This window comes from Oncorhynchus gorbuscha, linkage group LG13, assembly GCF_021184085.1.
Source record: "Oncorhynchus gorbuscha isolate QuinsamMale2020 ecotype Even-year linkage group LG13, OgorEven_v1.0, whole genome shotgun sequence".
NCBI classification, from domain to species: Eukaryota; Metazoa; Chordata; class Actinopteri; order Salmoniformes; family Salmonidae; genus Oncorhynchus; species Oncorhynchus gorbuscha.
In genome coordinates, this window is record NC_060185.1 from 85,867,049 (window position 1) to 85,884,089 (window position 17,041).

Here is a 17,041-nt window from a genome sequence, read left to right on the forward strand (position 1 = left end):
CACGATTCACAGACCGAGCAGCGTGTGAACTGGCAGGATCTGAAGGTGGACGTTATGGACAACAGAAGCAAGGATTATAGGACGTGGGAAGAAATCGACAGGTGGGCAGCCGACCCAGGGCGAGTGCAGGAGCCCGCCTGGGATTCCCTGCAGCAATGCTAAGAGGGCTATACACGATGGAATCGAGAAGGAAAGCATTGCTATACAGAGCGAAAACTGAAGGTAACAGGGGAAAGCGCAGGAGAGAGAGTGGCTGAGTCAGGAAACAGACCTGAGCCTAGTCTCCCTGTTAATCGTGAAGAGCAGTTGCAATGGGAGAGAATGCATCATTTGGAGATTTGGACATGGGAGGAGGAATTAGACGGTCAAGGACCCTGGGAGCAGCCGGGAGAATATCGCCGTCCCAAGGAGGAAATAGAGGCAGCTAAAGCGGGAGGCGTATGTATGAGGAGGCAGCACGGCGACGTCGGTTGGAAACCGGAAAACAGCCCAAAAAATTATTGGGGGAGCTAGAAGGGAGAATAGTTATGCCAGGTAGGAAACCTGCGCATACTCCTGTGCTCACCGTGGAGGCCAGAGAGACCGGGCAGGCACCGTGTTATGCTATGGAGCGCACGGTGTTTCCAGTGAAAAGTGCAGAGCCAGCTGTGACTCATACTAGCCCTTCCTATTGGCCGGGCTAGAGTGGGCATCGAGCCAGGTAAGCTTGGGCAGGCTCGGTGCTGAAGAGCTCCAGTGCGCCTGCACGGTCCGGTCTATCCAGAGCCACCTCTACACACCAGTCCTCCGGTAGCAGCTCCCCGCACCAGGCTTCCTGTGCGTGTCCTCGCGCCAGTACCACCAGTTCCAGCACCACGCACCAGGCCTCCAGTGCGCCTCGCCTGTTCAGCGCAGCCAGTGCTTTTCTCCTCTCCGTCGCTGCCGGAGTCTCCTGTCTGTCCAGCACCACCAGTGCTACCAGTCGGCCCAGCGCGTCCAGTGCGCATCGACTCTTCAGCACAGCCAGTGCTTTTCTCCCCTCCTGTGCTATCGGAGTCTCCAGCCTGTTCAGCTCAGCCAGAGCCTTTCTCCTCTCCTGTGCTGCCGGAGTCTCCTGTCGGCCCAGCGTCACCAGTCTGCCAGGATCCACCAGAAGTGCCAGTCTGCCAGGATCCGCCAGAAGTGCCAGTCTGCTAAGATCTTCTAGATCGGCCAGACAACCTTAATCATCCAGGTCCACCAGCCAGCCAGGATTTACCGGAGCCTACTACCTGCCTGAGCTTCCTCTCAGTACTGAGCTTCCTCTCAGTACTGGGCTCCCTTTCAGTACCGAGCTTCCTCTCAGTACCGAGCTTCCTCTCAGTACCGGGCTTCCCCTCAGTACCGGGCTTCCCCTCAGTACCGGGCTTCCCCTCAGTACCGGGCTGCCCCGCTGTCCTGAGTTGCCCCTCTGTCCTGAGTTGCCCCTCTGTCCCGAGCTGCCCCTCTGTCCCGAGCTGCCCCTCGGTCCCGAGCTGCCCCTCAGTTATGTGGGTATCAGGGTGAGGACTATTAGGCCATGGTCGGCGGAGAAGGTGGATTATCCTAGGATGCGAAGGGGAGGAACTAGGACATTTATGGAGTGGGGTCCACGTCCCGAGCCAGAACCGCCACCATGGACAGACGCCCACCCGGATCCTCCCTATGCTCTTGAGGTGCGTCCCGGTGTCCGCACCTTAGGGGGGGGTTCTGTCACGCCTTGGTCATTGTATCTTGTGTTTTTGTTATATGTTTGGGTAGGCCAGGGTGTGACATGGGTTTGTATGTTGTATTTCGTATTGGGGTTTGTATTTATTAGGAGTGTGTATTTATTAGGGGTGTGTCTAGTTAGGCTTGGCTGCCTGAGGCGATTCCTAATTGGAGTCAGCTGATTCTAGTTGTCTCGGATTGGGAACCGTATTTAGGTAGCCTGTGTGCTCGTTGTATTTCGTGGGTGATTGTACCTGTCTTAGTGTTAGTCACCAGATAGGCTGTATTAGTTTCATTCGTTTGTTGTTTTTTCTTCTTCGTTATTTCATGTACCGTATTAGCTTCATTAAAAGTCATGAGTAACCTACACGCTGCATTTCGGTCTGACTTTCTACAAACAACAGACGAAGATCATTACAGAAATAAACTTCTTAAAAAGTTCTTTAATTTTAAATACAGGAAATAAAGATTAGTCATACTGTGATTGACACACTTTATTAAACAACAATCAAACATTGGTCGAACATAGAGATACAATTGTGTAGTCGGGTATTCACAGGGGTAAAACAAACTAAATATAATACCATTCAAATGTTTGGACACACCTACTCATTCCATTTATTTTTTTTACTATTTTCTACATTGTAGAATAATAGTGAAGACAATAAAACTATGAAATAACAGATATGGAATCATGTAGTAACCAAAACATGTTAAGTAACTCAAAATATATTTTATATTTGATATATACTTCAAAGTAGCCACCCTTTGCCTTGATGACAGCTTTGCACACTCTTGGCATTCTCTCAACCAGCTCCACGAGGTAGTCACCTGGAATTTATTTCAATTAACAGAATTTGTTTCCTTCTTAAAACTTCTTATGGCTAGGGGATCCGCTAGCGGCACCCCTCGACAACATTCTGCTGAAAAGGCAGAGCGTGAAATTAAAGTTTTTTAGAAATATGTAACTCTCATACATTAACAAGTTTGGGATAGGGGGCAGCATTTTCACTTTTGGATGAAAAGCGGGCTCAGAGTAAACTGCCTGCTATTCGGTCCCAGTTGCTAGTGTAGGCATATTATAAGTACATTTGGATAGAAAACACTCTGACGTTTCTAAAACTGTGTGAATGATGTCTGTGAGTATAACAGAACTCATATAGCAGGCAAAAACCTGAGAAAAATCCAACCAGGAAGTGGGAAATCTGAAGTTTGTAGTTTTTCATCTCTTGGCCTATCGCATACACAGTGTCTATGGGGTCAAATTGCACTTCCTAAGGCTTCCACTAGATGTCAACAGTCTTTAGAACCTTGTTTGATGCTTCTACTGTAAAGTACGGGGGAATGAGGGCTCTTTGAGTCAGTGGTCTGTCAGAGTGCCACGAGCTGACAATAATATAACAATCTGAAATCGGTCATTTTGGACGCCGATTTTGCTGATTGAAAAAAACAACAACATTTAATATTTTTTTTTACACCTTTATTTAATCTTTATTTAACTAGGAAAGTCAGTTAAGAACACATTCTTATTTTCAATGACAGCCTAGGAACGGTGGGTTAACTGCCTTGTTCAGGGGCAGAATGACAGATTTTTACCTTGTCAGTTCAGGGATTCAATCTTGCAACCTTACGGTTAACTAGTCAAACACTCTAACCACCTGCCTCATGAGGAGGCCGCATGTTACGCAAATGTAGTAAGAAGCCGAGGTAAGTTGCTAGCTAGCATTCAACTTAATCAATCATAATCACTAGTTATAACTACACATGGTTGATGATATTACTAGTTTATCTAGCATGCCCTGCATTGCATATAATCGATGCAGTGTGCATTTGCAAAAAAGGACTGTCGTTGCTCCAATGTGTACCTAACCATAAACACCAATGCCTTTCTTAAAATCAATACACAGAAGTATATATTTTTAAACCAGCATATTTAGCTAAAAGAAATCCAGGTTAGCAGGCAATATTAAACAGGTGAAATTGTGTCACTTCTCTTGCCTTCATTGCACACATAGTCAGGGTATATGCAACAGTTTGGGCCGCCTGGCTCATTGCGAACTAATTTGCCAGGATTTTACGTAATTATGACATAACATTGAAGGTTGTGCAATGTACCAGGAATATTTAGATTGATGAATGCCACCCGTTAGATAAAATACGGAATGGTTCCGTATTTCACTGAAAGAATAAACGTTTTGTTTTCGAGATGATAGTTTCTGGAATCGACCATATTAATGACCAAAGGCTCGCATTTCTGTGAGTTATTATGTCATAATTAAGTCTATGATTTGATAGAGCAGTCTGACTGAGTGATGGTAGGCACCAGCAGGCTCATAAGCATTCATTCAAACAGCACTTTCGTGTTTTTCCAGAAGATCTGCTGTTTATGACGAGCAGAGCTGATTCGAACCTATCAACTCCCGAGATTAGCCTGGTGTAAGGATGTGATGTGAAATGGCTAGCTAGTTAGCGGGGTGCGCGCTAATAGCGTTTCAAACGTCACTCGCTCTGAGACTTGAGTAGTTGTTCCCCTTGCTCTGCGTGGGTAACGCTGCTTCGAGGGTGGCTGTTGTCGATGTGTTCCTGTTCGAGCCCAGGTAGGAGCGAGGAGAGGTATACTGGCATACTAAAGTGCCTATAAGAACATCCAATAGTCAAAGGTATATGAAATATAAATGGTATAGAGAGAAATAGTCCTATAATTCCTATATTAACTACAACCTTAAACTTCTTACCTGGGAATATTGAAGACTCATGTTTACATTTACATTTACATTTAAGTCATTTAGCAGACGCTCTTATCCAGAGCGACTTACAAATTTAAAAGGAACCACCAGCTTTCATACGTTCTCGTGTTCTGAGCAAGGAGCTGAAACGTTAGCTTTCTTACATGGCACATATTGCAATTTTACTTTCTTCTCCAACACTTTGTTTTGGCATTATTTAAACCAAATTGAACATGTTTCATTGTTTATTTGAGGCTAAATTGATTTTATTGATGTATTATATTAAGTTAAAATAAGTGTTCATTCAGTATTGTTGTAATTGTCAGTATTACAAATACACGATTAATCGGTATCAGCCTTTTTTTGTCCTCGAATAATCGGTATTGGTAGAAGGCATTGAAAAATCATAATCGGTCAACCTCTACTTTGGCCAAATTGGTCATTTTTGTTTCCAACTGCCGTGTCTTTGTGAGACGCAGAGTAGGTGAACGGATGCTCTCTGCATGTGTGGTTCCCACCATCAAGCATGGGGGAGGATGTGTGAGGATGTGTGATGGCGTGGGGGTGTGTTGCTGGTGACACTGTCAGTGTTTTATTTCGAATTCAAGGTACACTTAATCAGCATGGCTACCACAGCATTCTAACTGCAGTAATACCATAGAGATCACTCCTGTCTAACTGCAGTAATACCATAGAGATCACTCCTGTCTAACTGCAGTAATACCATCGAGATTACTCCTGTCTAACTGCAGTAATACCATAGAGATACTGTCTACTGTCTTTTACTGCCTCAAGTTAACCTTGCGCAATACCCTACATGCAGTTACACCCCTAAAAACTAAAAACATTTCTCATAAGAAACTAGCTCCCTGGTACACAGAAAATACCCGAGCTCTGAAGCAAGCTTGCAGAAAATTGGAACGGAAATGGCGCCACACCAAACTGGAAGTCTTCCGACTAGCTTGGAAAGACAGTACCATGCAGTACCGAAGAGCCCTTACTGCTGCTCGATCATCCTATTTTTCTAACTTAATTGAGGAAAATAAGAACAATCCGAAATTCCTTTTTGATACTGTCGCAAAGCTAACTAAAAAGCAACATTCCCCAAGAGAGGATGACTTTCACTTCAGCAGTGATAAATTCATGAACTTCTTTGAGGAAAAGATCATGATTATTAGAAAGCAAATTACGGACTCCTCTTTAAATCTGCTTATTCCTTCAAAACTCAGTTGTCCTGAGTGTGCACAACTCTGCCAGGACCTAGGATCAAGAGACGCTCAAGTGTTTTAGTACTATATCTCTTGACACAATGATGAACCTAACCTGACCTGCCTACAGACTGTTGCTAGAGATTAGATCAGACCTGAACTACCTACAGACTGTTGGTAGAGATTAGATCAGACCTGAACTACCTATAGACTGTTGGTAGAGATACGATCAGACCTGAACTACCTATAGACTGTTGGTAGAGATTAGATCAGACCTGAACTACCTATAGACTGTTGGTAGAGATTAGATCAGACCTGAACTACCTATAGACTGTTGGTAGAGATTAGATCAGACCTGAACTACCTATAGACTGTTGGTAGAGATTAGATCAGACCTGAACTACCTACAGACTGTTGGTAGAGATACGATCAGACCTGAACTACCTATAGACTGTTGGTAGAGATTAGATCAGACCTGAACTACCTATAGACTGTTGGTAGAGATACGATCAGACCTGAACTACCTATAGACTGTTGGTAGAGATACGATCAGACCTGAACTACCTATAGACTGTTGGTAGAGATTAGATCAGACCTGAACTACCTATAGACTGTTGGTAGAGATTAGATCAGACCTGAACTACCTATAGACTGTTGGTAGAGATTAGATCAGACCTGAACTACCTATAGACTGTTGGTAGAGATACGATCAGACCTGAACTACCTATAGACTGTTGGTAGAGATTAGATCAGACCTGAACTACCTATAGACTGTTGGTAGAGATTAGATCAGACCTGAACTACCTATAGACTGTTGGTAGAGATTAGATCAGACCTGAACTACCTATAGACTGTTGGTAGAGATTAGATCAGACCTGAACTACCTATAGACTGTTGGTAGAGATTAGATCAGACCTGAACTACCTATAGACTGTTGGTAGAGATACGATCAGACCTGACCTGCCTACAGACTGTTGCTGGAGATTAGATCAGACCTGAACTACCTATAGACTGTTGGTAGAGATACGATCAGACCTGACCTGCCTACAGACTGTTGCTGGAGATTAGATCAGACCTGACCAGCCTACAGACTGTTGCTGGAGATTAGATCAGACCTGAACTACCTATAGACTGTTGGTAGAGATACGATCAGACCTGACCAGCCTACAGACTGTTGCTGGAGATTAGATCAGACCTGACCAGCCTACAGACTGTTGCTGGAGATTAGATCAGACCTGACCAGCCTATAGACTGTTGGTAGAGATACGATCAGACCTGACCAGCCTACAGACTGTTGGTAGAGATTAGATCAGACCTGAACTACCTATAGACTGTTGGTAGAGATACGATCAGACCTGACCTGCCTATAGACTGTTGGTAGAGATACGATCAGACCTGACCTGCCTACAGACTGTTGCTGGAGATTAGATCAGACCTGACCTGCCTATAGACAAGCACTGAGGCCCAAATGAGAACATGAAGTTTGAAGGATCTTTGTAGACTCAACTGAAAAGGTAAACTCAGTGACGTTGCCACGAGCAGCACCTAATATTGTGATATGAGCAAGATGCCAGACTTGGTAGCCAGGATACCAAAACAGAGGAGAAGTTGAGACTCGCGCTTCAGTCTTAGTTCTTGTCACTCTATGCTCTATGTTATCATAGTATTATATTATTATGTTACCATGTTATTATGTTACCATGTTATTATTTTACCATGTTATCATAGTATTATATTATTATGTTACCATGTTATTATGTTATCATGTTATTATTTTACCATGTTATCATAGTATTATATTATTATGTTACCATGTTATTATGTTACCATGTTATTATTTTACCATGTTATCATAGTATTATATTATTATGTTACCATGTTATTATGTTATCATGTTATTATTTTACCATGTTATCATAGTATTATATTATTATGTTACCATGTTATTATGTTACCATGTTATTATTTTACCATGTTATCATAGTATTATATTATTATGTTACCATGTTATTATGTTATCATGTTATTATTTTACCATGTTATCATAGTATTATATTATTATGTTACCATGTTATTATGTTACCATGTTATTATTTTACCATGTTTTCATAGTATTATATTAATATGTTACCATGTTATTGTAACGGCGTTCTTCATTTGTCACAAGAGAGTCGGACCGAAATGCAGCGTAGTGGTTACTCATGTCTTTAATGAAGAGATCGCGATACATGAAATAACTATTACATGTACAAAAACAACAAACGGAACGTAAAACCTATTACAGCCTATCTGGTGAAACTACACAGAGACCGGAACAATCACCCACGAAATTCAAAGCGAAACCCAGGCAACCAAGGCGTGACAGTTATTATGTTACCATGTTATTATTTTACCATGTTATCATAGTATTATATTATTATGTTACCATGTTACCATGTTATTATTGTAACGGCGTTCTTCGTTTGTTGAAAGAGAGCCGGACTGAAATGCAGCGTGATGGTTACTCATGTCTTTAATGAAACAATCGCGATACATGAAATAACTTCTACAAATGCAAAACAACAAACGGAACGTGAAAACTAATTACAGCCTATCTGGTGAACACTACACAGAGACCGGAACAATCACCCACGAAATTCAAAGCGAAACCCAGGCAACCTAAATACGGTTCCCAATCAGAGACAACGAGAATCACCTGACTCTGATTGAGAACCGCCTCAGGCAGCCAACCTATGCTACACCCCTACTCAGCCGCAATCCCAATACCTACAAAAACCCCAATGCGAAACACAACATAAACCCATGTCACACCCTGGCCTGACCAAATATATAACGAAAACACGGAACACTATGACCAAGGCGTGACAATTATTTTACCATGTTATTATAGTATTATATTATTATGTTACCATGTTATCATAGTATTATATTATTATGTTACCATGTTATTATGTTACCATGTTATCATAGTATTATATTATTATGTTACCATGTTATTATGTTACCATGTTATTATGTTACCATGTTATCATAGTATTATATTATTATGTTACCATGTTATTATAGTATTATATTATTATGTTACCATGTTATCATAGTATTATATTATTATGTTACCATGTTACCATATTATTATGTTACCATGTTACCATGTTATTATGTTACCATGTTATCATAGTATTATATTATTATGTTACCATGTTATTATAGTATTATATTATTATGTTACCATGTTATCATAGTATTATATTATTATGTTACCATGTTACCATGTTATTATGTTACCATGTTACCATGTTATTATGTTACCATGTTATCATAGTATTATATTATTATGTTACCATGTTATTATGTTACCATGTTATCATAGTATTATATTATTATGTTACCATGTTATTATGTTACCATGTTATTATGTTACCATGTTATCATAGTATTATATTATTATGTTACCATGTTATCATAATATTATAGTATTGTGTTATTGTGTTATCATTTTAGCATGTTATCATATTATTGTAGTATTATGTTATTGTGTTATCATGTTATCATGTTATCATATTAATTTGGATTATGTTATTGTGTTATCATGTTACCATGTTATCATATTATTGTAGTAATATGTTATTGTGTTATCATGTTAACATGTTACCATGTATTCATGCTATCATATTATTAGAGTATTATGTGATTGTGTTATCATGTTATTATGTTATAATGTTATCATGTTACCATGTTATCATATTATTAGAATATTATGTTATTGTGTTATCATGTTATCATGTTATCATATTAATATAGTATTATGTTATTGTGTTATCATGTTACCATGTTATCATATAATTAGAATATTATGTTATTGTGTTATCATGTTATCATATTAATATAGTATTATGTTATTGTGTTATCATGTTATCATGTTATCATATTAATATAGTATTATGTTATTGTGTTATCATGTTGCCATGTAATCATATAATTAGAATATTATGTTATTGTGTTATCATGTTATTATAGTATTATATTATTATGTTACCATATTATTATGTTACTGTAACGGCGTTCTTTGTTTGTCGAAAGAGAGTCGGACCGAAATGCAGCGTGGTGGTTATTCATGTCTTTAATGAATGAATCGCGGTACATGAAATAACTGATACAAATACAAAACAACAAAACGGAACGTGAAACCTAATTACAGCCTATCTGGTGAAACTACACAGAGACAGGAACAATCACCCACTAATACAATCACCTCCCAATACAATAAACCCATGTCACACCATGGCCTGAACAAATAATTAAAGAAAACACAAAATACTAAGACCAAGGCGTGACAGTTACCATGTTATCATAGTATTATATTATTATGTTACCTTGTTATTATGTTACCTTGTTATTATGTTACCATGTTATCATAGTATTATATTATTATGTTACCATGTTATCATATTATTATAGTATTATGTTATTGTGCTATCATTTTAGCATGTTATCATATTATTAGAGTATTATGTGATTGTGTTATCATGTTATTATGTTATCATGTTACCATGTTATCATATTATTAGAATATTATGTTATTGTGTTATCATGTTATCATGTTATCATATTAATATAGTATTATGTTATTGTGTTATCATGTTACCACGTTATCATATTATTAGAATATTATGTTATTGTGTTATCATGTTATCATGTTATCATATTAATATAGTATTATGTTATTGTGTTATCATGTTACCACGTTATCATATAATTAGAATATTATGTTCTTGTGTTATCATGTTATCATATTAATATAGTATTATGTTCTTGTGTTATCATGTTATCATATTAATATAGTATTATGTTATTGTGTTATCATGTTACCACGTTATCATATAATTAGAATATTATGTTCTTGTGTTATCATGTTATCATATTAATATAGTATTATGTTCTTGTGTTATCATGTTATCATATTATTAGAATATTATGTTAATTATCATGTTATCATGTTACAATGTTATCATATTATTAAATTATTACGTTATTATGGTACCATGTTATCATAGTATTATGTTATTATGTTACCATGTTATTATTTCACCATGTTATCATATTATTATATTATCATGTTACCATGTTACAATGTTATCATATTATTAAATTATTACGTTATTATGGTACCATGTTATCATAGTATTATGTTATTATGTTACCATGTTACCATGTTACCATGTTATCATATTATTATATTAATGTATTATCATGTTGTTACGTTACCATGTTATCATAATATTATATTATTATATTATCATGTTACCATGTTATCATAATATTATATTATTAGAATATTATGTTATTGTGTTATCATGTTATCATGTTATCATATTAATATAGTATTATGTTATTGTGTTATCATGTTACCACGTTATCATATTATTAGAATATTATGTTATTGTGTTATCATGTTATCATGTTATCATATTAATATAGTATTATGTTATTGTGTTATCATGTTATCATGTTATCATATTAATATAGTATTATGTTATTGTGTTATCATGTTACCACGTTATCATATTATTAGAATATTATGTTCTTGTGTTATCATGTTATCATATTAATATAGTATTATGTTCTTGTGTTATCATGTTATCATATTAATATAGTATTATGTTCTTGTGTTATCATGTTATCATATTAATATAGTATTATGTTATTGTGTTATCATGTTACCACGTTATCATATTATTAGAATATTATGTTCTTGTGTTATCATGTTATCATATTATTAGAATATTATGTTAATTATCATGTTATCATGTTATCATGTTATCATATTAATATAGTATTATGTTCTTGTGTTATCATGTTATCATATTAATATAGTATTATGTTATTGTGTTATCATGTTACCACGTTATCATATTATTAGAATATTATGTTATTGTGTTATCATGTTATCATGTTATCATATTAATATAGTATTATGTTATTGTGTTATCATGTTACCACGTTATCATATAATTAGAATATTATGTTCTTGTGTTATCATGTTATCATATTAATATAGTATTATGTTATTGTGTTATCATGTTACCACGTTATCATATAATTAGAATATTATGTTCTTGTGTTATCATGTTATCATATTAATATAGTATTATGTTCTTGTGTTATCATGTTATCATATTAATATAGTATTATGTTATTGTGTTATCATGTTACCACGTTATCATATAATTAGAATATTATGTTCTTGTGTTATCATGTTATCATATTAATATAGTATTATGTTCTTGTGTTATCATGTTATCATATTATTAGAATATTATGTTAATTATCATGTTATCATGTTACAATGTTATCATATTATTAAATTATTACGTTATTATGGTACCATGTTATCATAGTATTATGTTATTATGTTACCATGTTATTATTTCACCATGTTATCATATTATTATATTATCATGTTACCATGTTACAATGTTATCATATTATTAAATTATTACGTTATTATGGTACCATGTTATCATAGTATTATGTTATTATGTTACCATGTTACCATGTTACCATGTTATCATATTATTATATTAATGTATTATCATGTTGTTACGTTACCATGTTATCATAATATTATATTATTATATTATCATGTTACCATGTTATCATAATATTATATTATTAGAATATTATGTTATTGTGTTATCATGTTATCATGTTATCATATTAATATAGTATTATGTTATTGTGTTATCATGTTACCACGTTATCATATTATTAGAATATTATGTTATTGTGTTATCATGTTATCATGTTATCATATTAATATAGTATTATGTTATTGTGTTATCATGTTATCATGTTATCATATTAATATAGTATTATGTTATTGTGTTATCATGTTACCACGTTATCATATTATTAGAATATTATGTTCTTGTGTTATCATGTTATCATATTAATATAGTATTATGTTCTTGTGTTATCATGTTATCATATTAATATAGTATTATGTTCTTGTGTTATCATGTTATCATATTAATATAGTATTATGTTATTGTGTTATCATGTTACCACGTTATCATATTATTAGAATATTATGTTCTTGTGTTATCATGTTATCATATTATTAGAATATTATGTTAATTATCATGTTATCATGTTATCATGTTATCATATTAATATAGTATTATGTTCTTGTGTTATCATGTTATCATATTAATATAGTATTATGTTATTGTGTTATCATGTTACCACGTTATCATATTATTAGAATATTATGTTATTGTGTTATCATGTTATCATGTTATCATATTAATATAGTATTATGTTATTGTGTTATCATGTTACCACGTTATCATATAATTAGAATATTATGTTCTTGTGTTATCATGTTATCATATTAATATAGTATTATGTTATTGTGTTATCATGTTACCACGTTATCATATAATTAGAATATTATGTTCTTGTGTTATCATGTTATCATATTAATATAGTATTATGTTCTTGTGTTATCATGTTATCATATTAATATAGTATTATGTTATTGTGTTATCATGTTACCACGTTATCATATAATTAGAATATTATGTTCTTGTGTTATCATGTTATCATATTAATATAGTATTATGTTCTTGTGTTATCATGTTATCATATTATTAGAATATTATGTTAATTATCATGTTATCATGTTACAATGTTATCATATTATTAAATTATTACGTTATTATGGTACCATGTTATCATAGTATTATGTTATTATGTTACCATGTTATTATTTCACCATGTTATCATATTATTATATTATCATGTTACCATGTTACAATGTTATCATATTATTAAATTATTACGTTATTATGGTACCATGTTATCATAGTATTATGTTATTATGTTACCATGTTACCATGTTACCATGTTATCATATTATTATATTAATGTATTATCATGTTGTTACGTTACCATGTTATCATAATATTATATTATTATATTATCATGTTACCATGTTATCATAATATTATATTATTAGAATATTATGTTATTGTGTTATCATGTTATCATGTTATCATATTAATATAGTATTATGTTATTGTGTTATCATGTTACCACGTTATCATATTATTAGAATATTATGTTATTGTGTTATCATGTTATCATGTTATCATATTAATATAGTATTATGTTATTGTGTTATCATGTTATCATGTTATCATATTAATATAGTATTATGTTATTGTGTTATCATGTTACCACGTTATCATATTATTAGAATATTATGTTCTTGTGTTATCATGTTATCATATTAATATAGTATTATGTTCTTGTGTTATCATGTTATCATATTAATATAGTATTATGTTCTTGTGTTATCATGTTATCATATTAATATAGTATTATGTTATTGTGTTATCATGTTACCACGTTATCATATTATTAGAATATTATGTTCTTGTGTTATCATGTTATCATATTATTAGAATATTATGTTAATTATCATGTTATCATGTTATCATGTTATCATATTAATATAGTATTATGTTCTTGTGTTATCATGTTATCATATTAATATAGTATTATGTTATTGTGTTATCATGTTACCACGTTATCATATTATTAGAATATTATGTTATTGTGTTATCATGTTATCATGTTATCATATTAATATAGTATTATGTTATTGTGTTATCATGTTACCACGTTATCATATAATTAGAATATTATGTTCTTGTGTTATCATGTTATCATATTAATATAGTATTATGTTATTGTGTTATCATGTTACCACGTTATCATATAATTAGAATATTATGTTCTTGTGTTATCATGTTATCATATTAATATAGTATTATGTTCTTGTGTTATCATGTTATCATATTAATATAGTATTATGTTATTGTGTTATCATGTTACCACGTTATCATATAATTAGAATATTATGTTCTTGTGTTATCATGTTATCATATTAATATAGTATTATGTTCTTGTGTTATCATGTTATCATATTATTAGAATATTATGTTAATTATCATGTTATCATGTTACAATGTTATCATATTATTAAATTATTACGTTATTATGGTACCATGTTATCATAGTATTATGTTATTATGTTACCATGTTATTATTTCACCATGTTATCATATTATTATATTATCATGTTACCATGTTACAATGTTATCATATTATTAAATTATTACGTTATTATGGTACCATGTTATCATAGTATTATGTTATTATGTTACCATGTTACCATGTTACCATGTTATCATATTATTATATTAATGTATTATCATGTTGTTACGTTACCATGTTATCATAATATTATATTATTATATTATCATGTTACCATGTTATCATAATATTATATTATTAGAATATTATGTTATTGTGTTATCATGTTATCATGTTATCATATTAATATAGTATTATGTTATTGTGTTATCATGTTACCACGTTATCATATTATTAGAATATTATGTTATTGTGTTATCATGTTATCATGTTATCATATTAATATAGTATTATGTTATTGTGTTATCATGTTATCATGTTATCATATTAATATAGTATTATGTTATTGTGTTATCATGTTACCACGTTATCATATTATTAGAATATTATGTTCTTGTGTTATCATGTTATCATATTAATATAGTATTATGTTCTTGTGTTATCATGTTATCATATTAATATAGTATTATGTTATTGTGTTATCATGTTACCACGTTATCATATTATTAGAATATTATGTTCTTGTGTTATCATGTTATCATATTATTAGAATATTATGTTAATTATCATGTTATCATGTTATCATGTTATCATATTAATATAGTATTATGTTATTGTGTTATCATGTTACCACGTTATCATATAATTAGAATATTATGTTCTTGTGTTATCATGTTATCATATTAATATAGTATTATGTTCTTGTGTTATCATGTTATCATATTATTAGAATATTATGTTAATTATCATGTTATCATGTTACAATGTTATCATATTATTAAATTATTACGTTATTATGGTACCATGTTATCATAGTATTATGTTATTATGTTACCATGTTATTATTTCACCATGTTATCATATTATTATATTATCATGTTACCATGTTACAATGTTATCATATTATTAAATTATTACGTTATTATGGTACCATGTTATCATAGTATTATGTTATTATGTTACCATGTTACCATGTTACCATGTTATCATATTATTATATTAATGTATTATCATGTTGTTACGTTACCATGTTATCATAATATTATATTATTATATTATCATGTTACCATGTTATCATAATATTATATTATTATATTATCATGCGATCGTGTTATTATGTTATTATAAAAACATTTATTGAGAAAACAGACCAGCACTACCAGTCTCCAAGAGCTAACCTTTCAAGAAAACACACACACACACACACACACACACACACACACACACACACACACACACACACACACACACACACACACACACACACACACACACACACACACACACACACACACACACACACACACACACACACACACACACACACACACACACACACACACACACAGGCTCATGTGAATAGAGCACACAGGTTGTCTGCTACTGTGTCAGCACAGGGGTTACAGAGCGACTATAGAGCAATCTGTCTGTCATAGTGTCGGTAGAGAACACATGTTGCCAGACACAGAGATAGTTAAATAGACACATGAGGTCAAGCCAAGCAAGAGATCCGGATAGAAAACTCGCAGAAACATCACAAATCATATAACGAAAGTGTCAAGCCATCATAAAGACAGAGAATTATCTAGGGCAATCAATTAAAAACAAAGCCTCTATTTTAGTACACATTCACACACAGTTTGCAAGGTGTCAAAGCAGGAAGGAGCAGAATCCATACAATCCTAGACTAATAGGATGGTTGCTTTGGTCGGTGAACTGCAACAGAGATATGCTTCTAGGAACCTAGGTCCTTTTGAGACGCACGCACAACACACACACACACACACACACACACACACACACACACACACACACACACACACACACACACACACACACACACACACACACACACACACACACACACACACACACACACACACACACACACACACACACACAGGCTCATGTGAATAGAGCACACAGGTTGTCTGCTACTGTGTCAGCGCAGGGGTTACATCTCATCATCTCCTGCTGAACCTGTGTGTGTGTGTGTGTGTGTGTGTGTGTGTGTGTGTGTGTGTGTGTGTGTGTGTGTGTGTGTGTGTGTGTGTGTGTGTGTGTGTGTGTGTGTGTGTGTGTGTGTGCGCGTGCATGCGTGCGTGTGTGTGTGTGTGGCGTGTGTGTGTGTGTGTGCGTATGTGTGTGTGTGTGTGTGTGTGTGTGTGCGTGCGTCTC